Source organism: Tachypleus tridentatus, chromosome 7 (genome assembly GCF_004210375.1).
Source record: "Tachypleus tridentatus isolate NWPU-2018 chromosome 7, ASM421037v1, whole genome shotgun sequence".
NCBI classification, from domain to species: Eukaryota; Metazoa; Arthropoda; class Merostomata; order Xiphosura; family Limulidae; genus Tachypleus; species Tachypleus tridentatus.
Window position 1 is genome coordinate 105,899,539 of NC_134831.1, and position 8,617 is coordinate 105,908,155.

At 29.7% G+C, this 8,617-nt stretch overlaps 1 long non-coding RNA gene across 1 annotated transcript; it reads right to left on the bottom strand.

Annotated features, from left to right (window-relative positions):
* Positions 1-1,564: 1,564 nt before the first annotated feature.
* Positions 1,565-7,601, bottom strand: LOC143258079 (uncharacterized). Its single transcript, XR_013032131.1, has 4 exons — positions 7,425-7,601; positions 4,539-4,697; positions 2,850-2,928; positions 1,565-1,807 (listed from the first exon to the last, which is right to left on the bottom strand). It is a non-coding gene; the product is annotated as an uncharacterized LOC143258079 (long non-coding RNA).
* Positions 7,602-8,617: the final 1,016 nt, after the last annotated feature.

Genomic DNA, 8,617 nt, shown 5'->3' on the forward strand with positions numbered 1-8,617 from the left:
TTGTTAGGATTCCTCAAGTTTACTACTTTGGAATTTGTCCTAGTTTATATTGTTAGGATTCCTCAAGTTTACTACTTTGGAATTTGTCCTAGTTTATATTGTTAGGATTCCTCAAGTTTACTACTTTGAAATTTGTCTTAGTGTATAGCGTTAGTATTCCTCAAGTTTACTACTTTGAAATTTGTATTCATGTATGTAAACGAAACAGAAATGACAAACGTTTCGTGTTTTCTTTTGCAAATAAATTCGTTTTTTTTTTCAGCGGTAGAACGTGATTCTGAATCAATGAAATAATGTTGAAACATGTTTGTTAATCTTACTGAGGTAAGAAGTTATGGACATTTTGAAACACAAGACCTAAAGCTGTATAAACAGCCACACTACGCTCCAAGTGAACAGCTTAATAAGATTTTTATTAGTAATTTTAATAATATTTTACTAAAATTTCACTGTTAATTTGGAAGCTTTAAAATAATCTTTAGAAAGATTGCAAAGATGCGTTCTTTAAGTGTTTTCTAAATTCAATATTAATGAAGGGAGTATATCAAATGTAGTTAAAAAGAATGAAAAGCATCGTTAAACAAAAACTATATTCTTGTCTTTCTATAGATATTTTCAGAAATCTTTGATTTGAGCTTGGTTCTTGCTGACTAAAACTATTTACATTCATATTAAAAGCTCGATAAATTCTCATTGTCAAAAATTATTAGACACAACTCTAACTTAGTAATATTCTTATAATAAAACAGTTGCTGTATACTTCATTACCAGTATCAGTAATATGTCTTTAAACGTTCGGGACTCTTTCAGCAATATTGCTGACACTTGAATATAGCTTATAACCAGAAGAGACTTATCAAAATATCACTTATCAATTATCATATCAAAAGAACCTTCAGTCAAAATCAAAGTATTATTCTTCCACATTTTATATATCCAATATACTTATGTCTGTTATTATAGAACACACCACACAATAACAATGTGAAATTACAGGCTTGAGAATAAAACTGATACATTTATTGACAAAATGTCTAAATACACTGTTATTCTATAAACACTTTAGTTCATAAAATACCAGATCAACTTTCATTAAACTTTTCTACACTATGTTTTTATTACGGTTTCAGATAAAGTCTATATTTTATATCTGTATAACAATACGAGAAAATAAACATTGATACATCATACAAAACATGTTTCAATACACAAATAAACGAATAATGGATTCAAAATAAACTAAAGATGTAAGATTTCACTTTGTCGGCTCAGAAAATTATTTTACGTTTCATATGTTTTATTCAGATGTAATCGAGTATCTTCTACTTCATTGAAACATCATCAAATATATTAATAATAAGAGGTGCAACTGAAGTTAGGTTGGTTTTCAATTCTATACTTTGGATTCTGGCAAAGAAAATCTGCAAGAGTTGTGAGTTTAGAAAGGGTGGATTGAAGTGAAGGAGATTTTGTATCCTGTTCTACAGTTAAGGTATTTGTATTTTTTTCAACTTTGAATTTAAATTATTTGAGAAATTTCTTAGTGGGTGTTTTGAAGAAGAGGTGCAATTGAAGTTCGGTTGATTTTTAATTCTATACTTTGGATTCTGGCAAAGAAAATCTGCGAGAGCTGTGAGTTTAGAGAGTGTATATTGAAGTGTAGGAGATTTTGGTTTTGATTCTGCAGATAATGGAAATGTTTTTGAATGATTCTCATCGACATGTTTAAAGAAATGGTTGGCAATTTCAGTTTTCGGCAATCCATCAATCCATCAATTTCCCTTGAAATTATTGGCTTTTTGTTATCCTTATGAAATAAACAAAAATATATTAATAATATATTTGTCTGAAACAAAATCGTTCACGTAAAATAAATAATATCCTTATTTAACGGAAAAACATTCATAATTAAGTAACTCAAATGTATTAATATTGATGTTAAAAATACATTAAACTCATTTCATTTTTAAATATCAGATGTGTGGTTTTTAACATTTTCCTCTAGCAATATTTAGTGTAAATATTAATCTGTCCTATATATAGATATATAGTGGTTTGTCATTTTAAGAAAATAAAGACATTTCGATCAGTATTGAAATACAGAAAAAGTAATTAATGCCAAATTACTTTCAGCGCTTATGATGATTTATCAATATCAGTTTACGTTCATCTTAACTTCACAGCTAACTCACTTTGTGTACGTGACAACCGAGTAGCAAAACAGTTACAAAACTGGTCCACCAAAACTTGTAATACAGGAAAAACGTAATAGAAACCTTAGCTACTAAGTTATTGTTCATATATCTCAGACTGTAAAAGGAATTCATATTATTTATTTATTATTGAAATATTAAAAAATATCTTAAATATCATACGGTGATGAACAACTTCTTAAAAGTCGTTTCTTTTTTCATTTCACCTAAAGACTTCGATGTTAAAAATCTATAATGTATCAGTGAAAGAATAGAGGGAAGGCACCGAGTTATCACCACCAGCCGTCAACTCTTGGGCTACTCTTTTACAAATAAATAGTGAAAAAAGAAATAAAAACGAAAATATTAATTGCACATTAAATGAGTTAGCTGGTGAGTTTATATTTCTAACGAATACGGATAATTAACACTTGAATCTACATATTTTCACCCACTGTAAGTACTAGTTAAAAATTCGAGTTTAATTTCATAGTTGTAAAACTCCACACCTTCCTTATTCGTAAGCCTATTACATGTTAGAAATATATAATCTGTATAAAACTCATTACCTATAAACTTGAGTGAATTCGATCCCATTGGATGCCTCTGTACCACCTAACAATAAACAAATTAAACCAACAAAAATATTATGCTTACCATAATAAAAGTATTAGAAGTGGTATTCCCACCGTGGCAAAAACAAGTGGAGGCGTAAATAACTTTTCTATGAGGGATGCTGAAATTAAAACAATATTATCATTGTTTAACATTGATATCGTTTATTAATAAATGTTTTCAAGTCGCACCAGTTGGGTAATATTTAACCTGCGAAAAATATTTAATTTCAACTCATTAACAATTTCAATACCTATAACTAAAGGAAACCAACGGGAATGAAGCACCGAAACCATTTGTTAAAACCTAGTCGTAACTTAAATTACAGAAGATGTTTTTTATTAAGTCAGATATATAGCATTTTTTTTTAAATAAATGTGTCGAAAAGACATCCTTTATATAGAGATCATTGTACAAACATTTATATAAATACTTATTTATGGAGTTTTAATAAATTTTTTTGTCCTAAATCATAGACGTACGAAGAGTGTTTCAGAGGGTGGCTGTACAATTTTTGTTCCATTGAGTTTATATTTTCTGCTTCAGTTTTGTCTGAATTAAAATGAAAAATCTGTCCAATTAACTGTAGGTATTACAAGCTAGAGGGGCTGTTCCGATCGTACTCAATTTCATTACCATTATTAGTAGCCGCTGATTGTGTCAGTTTTGACCAGAAACACTTTTCAAATTTTACTCTTCTCTGTATATCGGATTCTAATACCAATTTTAAAACGGCTAAATGAATAAATGTCCATTGTATCGTTACACTGTGGACTTTGAAGATATAGTTTGATTCCCACTGTTTCAATCATTTGCCAAATGAAAACAGTTGCTGATTTGTAAACTTTTAGCCTATAATCCTTTGTTAAGTCAAATTATTGTTTATTACTCTGTAAACAATAGAAATATGTGTCCAGCTTCATCACAATTATGTTGTTTTTCAATTGTTTTTTCTCTTCAGTAATCATAATAAATGATGAAGTTGTCCAGGATAGATTAGAGCCCCCTATACTCCTAACTTATCGAATTCTGAAGTTTTTTCTGATTTATTAGAAAACTGAGCCCCCTTTTAAAACATTGTCCTCACTTCTACGTAGTTACCAACCATGACACAAGAATATTTTTATTTCGGAATTTTTTGTAATCATTCGGATATAAGATGCTGAGCATGTGGCCTAATATGCCATAACTTGCAAATACAACAATACGCTACTGTATTTTATATTCTGTATTGTGAGAACGTATAATTCAGATCGTTAGAAAAAGAAACGTATTTAAAAAAAAAAAACATGAAAGTCGGAGAAAATTAGGAACAAACAGTGATAATAAAAATAACTTAAGTTACATTAAAACTAACAAAAAAGAGAAAATAAAATCTTAAAAGGTAACTGATATAGAACATCGAAACAAAAACCAGTCAAACCTCTGTTTCAAACAAAAATCTAATAAAATCAGGAGTACCAAAGAATAAAATCACAACAAAATAATTTGTTTGAATAGTAGAAACAGGTTACTTGTCTGAACTTGGTATTAAGTTCATAACGTAAGTTGGTTTATTCACAATATAAGAAGTGGATAATATTAAACTACATAAATAACATGACTTGTTAATGATACTGACTAGAATATCTAAAGTTATTTGAAAGTTAAGCATTTGCAGCAATAGAATTTCTAAATATACCTGAAACAAAGTGGTTCTTAGTGCGGTTATAAGTATGTAATAAAACTTACGTTTACATGCATCTCGTGAAGAGGGTCCGGGGTTCGTAAATCGTCTTCCAGGACAAGCCGAACATTTGTATGATCCAAAATAATCACTGTAATGATCCTTGGGACACGGGACACATTCTTCCTGTTTTTTGCTTCTGAACTGTCCAGGAGGGCAGGGAACTTAATGAAAGGAATAATTTTTAACGTATGTATTTAACCATATCCTAAACACCACGAATTTGACAAAAACAAGGGAATTAAATCATGTAACAGAACCAACACAAGCTCGTTAAACATTTATTTTTATAAATAAATATGTTATAGTATTTATAAGTTTTCTGTAAAAGCTGTTTGTTAATATATTTTCCAAAAGAATCGTCAGATACATCGAACGTACAGAAAAAAATTAGTGAAGATCAATTTAAAATAGTGTTTAGGTGTATATATATGAAAAATATATTTTTTGTATTGCAGATCGATGTATTATTGTTACCTTAAAAAATACACAAAAATAAATTAAAAATTCTGATTTCGCATCTCAAACGATATTCTACAGTTTTCATAACAATGAAAACACTTTCCAAGATTTTTCATATAAAAGGTTTATTTGTGTTTTAAATTCACTCTGTGTGAAATTATGAAACATTTAATATGGTTTAATATTTACTAATTAATAAAATAGTTTACATAACTTAGTTTGTGTCCAACAATTTGTTGATTGGTTTGAGACCTGATGTCTTCTTTTCAGTAAATTACATTACCCCTGTAGTCACCCTTATCGAAAGCTTGAACGTTTATAATTGTAAGGTGTTTGTATATTTTCAACTTCGGTTTTACTTTATATGATAATTTTCTTTGTGGCTCTTTTGAAGAAGAGGTGCAATTGAAGTTCAGTTGATGTTTAATTCTATACTCTGAATTCTGGCAAAGAAAATCTGCGAGAGCTGTGAGTTTAGAGAGTGTATATTGAAGTGTAGGAGGTTTTGTTTTGATTCTGCAGGTAATGGAAATGTTTTGAATGATTCTCATCGACAGGTTTAAAGAGTTGGTTGGTAATTTCAGTTTTCGGCAATCCATCAATTTCACTTTTTGTAAGATCACTTGAAATCATTGGGGTTTTGTTATCCTTGTGAAATAAACACAAAAATATGTTAATAATATATTTGTCTGAAACAAAATCGGTCATAAAATAAATAATATCCTTATTTAACAGAAAAAACATTCGTAATTAAGTAACTCAAATGTATCAATATTGATGTTAAAAATACATTAAACTCGTTTCATTTTTAAATATCAGATGTGTGGTTTTTAATATTTTCCTCTAGCAATATTTAGTGTAAATATTAATCTGTCCTATATATAGATATATAGTGGTTTGTCATTTTAAGAAAATAAAGACATTTCGATCAGTATTGAAATACAGAAAAAAGTAATTAATGCCAAATTACTTTCAGCGCTTATGATGATTTATCAATATCAGTTTACGTTCATCTTAACTTCACAGCTAACTTCACTTTGTGTATGTGACAACCGAGTAGCAAAACAGTTAAAAACTGGCCCACCCAAACTTGTAATGCAGGAAGGACGTAATAGAAACTTTAGCTACTAAGTTAATGTTCATATATCTGAGACTGTAAAACGAATTTATATTATTTATTTATTACTGAAATATTAAAAAATATCTTAAATATCATACGGTGATGAACAACTTCTTAAAAGTCGTTTGTTTTTTTATTCCACTTAAAAAACTTCGATGTTAAAATTCTATAATGTAGCAGTGAAAGAATAGAGGGAAGGCACCTAGTTATTACCACCAGCCGTCAACTCTTGGGCTACTCTTTTATAAACAAATAATGGATTTGACCGTAACATTTTAACATCCCGATAACTAGAAGGAGACGGGGATTCAAGTCCCTGCCTCTCACATTGCGAGTCGAGTACCTTAATCATCTGGCCATGTCAGGCCTACCTTGAGGTCGTAAAGTCAAACTTCAACCTAATTTAATAATAAAATGTAATAAAACAATCTTGAATATCACAAAAAAATACGTTGATGAACTAATTCCTTAAAGTCAAAGAGTCAAACTTGAAGCAAATTTGAATCTCATTCAGAACAATGATTTGTCATTCCATAAGAGTGGTCTTGAGTCTGTATATTCAAATTAGAATATAAATTAAATATTTATTAAAGTGTGAGAACAATACTTATAAAGTACGTCTTTTCCGGGATTCAGTCCGTTGGCAATGTGTATTTTGTATCAGTAGATTTAGTATTTGATATGGTACATTTTTTAGATTATTGTTTTGGTCAATTTGATATAATCACTTGTCAAATGTGCCTTAGCAGCTAGAATGGGCGCACAGTTCTAAATCCATTACTGCGAATTTACTCTCTAGATTTTCTGTCTATGAGTGTGTTATAAGGGTGACGATGAAGTCCCATAATTCGATATTAGTAGTTCAAGTATGTGTGACGGCTGGTGTGTTGGCTAGCTGCTTTCAATCTAACGACGAGTGATAGAGATAACTTTTGTATCGGTTTTATTGTTTTTGTTGTTGTTGAATTTTGTACAAGCCTAGGGTTATCTTCGTTATCCGTCCCTAATTTTTAAGTGACAGACAAGACATGTGCTACTATTTATTAATGAACAGTGAAACTGATCGTCACAGTATAATGGCTATAAGGCTGTAATGACAGTCATGTTCGATGACGAGATTCGATCTCGCCACTGTATATTTCAAGTTTTTTTCTCCAGTACCTCAGTGTCCAATCTGAAGGCTTATAATACTAAAAACCGGATTTCGTTTGGATGGGCTTATGCTTCACACTAACAAAAGCAACTTACAGTTTTGTATTCATTGTATAATTACATAATAAGATCTTGAACAAAATTTCTTAACACTCACGTCACAAATCTCTGATAAATTTGTCGTTGTAGAACTTCTTGTAGATTTTTCTGCATCTTCCACACGTTCTACACTAGAATCTATAATTGGTGAATATTTTACAAAGTTGAAGTTTCTGTCTTTTCCTGAATTCCTGTCTTGGCAACGCAGTAATACTTTGAGACTCTCTCGTTTACGAATTATAATACTGAAAAAATGAACAGTTTAATTTTGATAAACATGTCTGTAGCTATGATTATCAATACACTTGTATCAAAACTAACATGAGCTAACCAATAAGTAGCAGCAATCTTAATATAATTTGTACAACTTTAACGTCATTACAATATTTCAATAGAATATTAGTACACTGGCAATTGACACGTTTCATAATAAGATTCTTAATTGCTTTAATCAACGTCGCAGAGTTCTGTTCTTAGAGAACAATTTTAAATCATATTCTAAATTAGGGAAAGAAATTAAAATGAAAATATTAATTGTATATTAAACGAATTAGGTGGTGATTAAATATTTCTGACGAATACTGATAATAAGCAGTTAAATCGAAATTGTTTCACCCACTGTAAGTTCTAGTTAAAAATACGAGTTTAATTTCATAGTTGTAAAACTCCACACCTTCCTTATTCGTAAGCCTATTACATGTTAGAAATATTTAATCAGTATAAAACTCATAAGTGCCATTTAAAATTTACTTTATAAGATATCAATTTCAAAATATTTATAACAAACCATACAGATATTGAAATATATCCAAAATGTTACCCTGCCCAACCAATTAGCTATAAACTTGAGGGAATTCGATCCCATTGGATGCTTCTGTACCACCTAAAATAAACAAATTAAACCAACAAAATGTTATGCTTACCATAATAAAAGTATTAGAAGTGGTATTCCCACCGTGGCAAAAACAAGTGGAGGCGTAAATAACTTTTCTATGAGGGATGCTGAAATTAAAACAATATTATCATTGTTTAACATTGATATCGTTTATTAATAAATGTTTTCAAGTCGCACCAGTTGGGTAATATTTAACCTGCGAAAAATATTTAATTTCAACTCATTAACAATTTCAATACCTATAACTAAAGGAAACCAACGGGAATGAAGCACCGAAACCATTTGTTAAAACCTAGTCGTAACTTAAATTACAGAAGATGTTTTTATTAAGTCAGATATATAGCATTTTTTTTTTA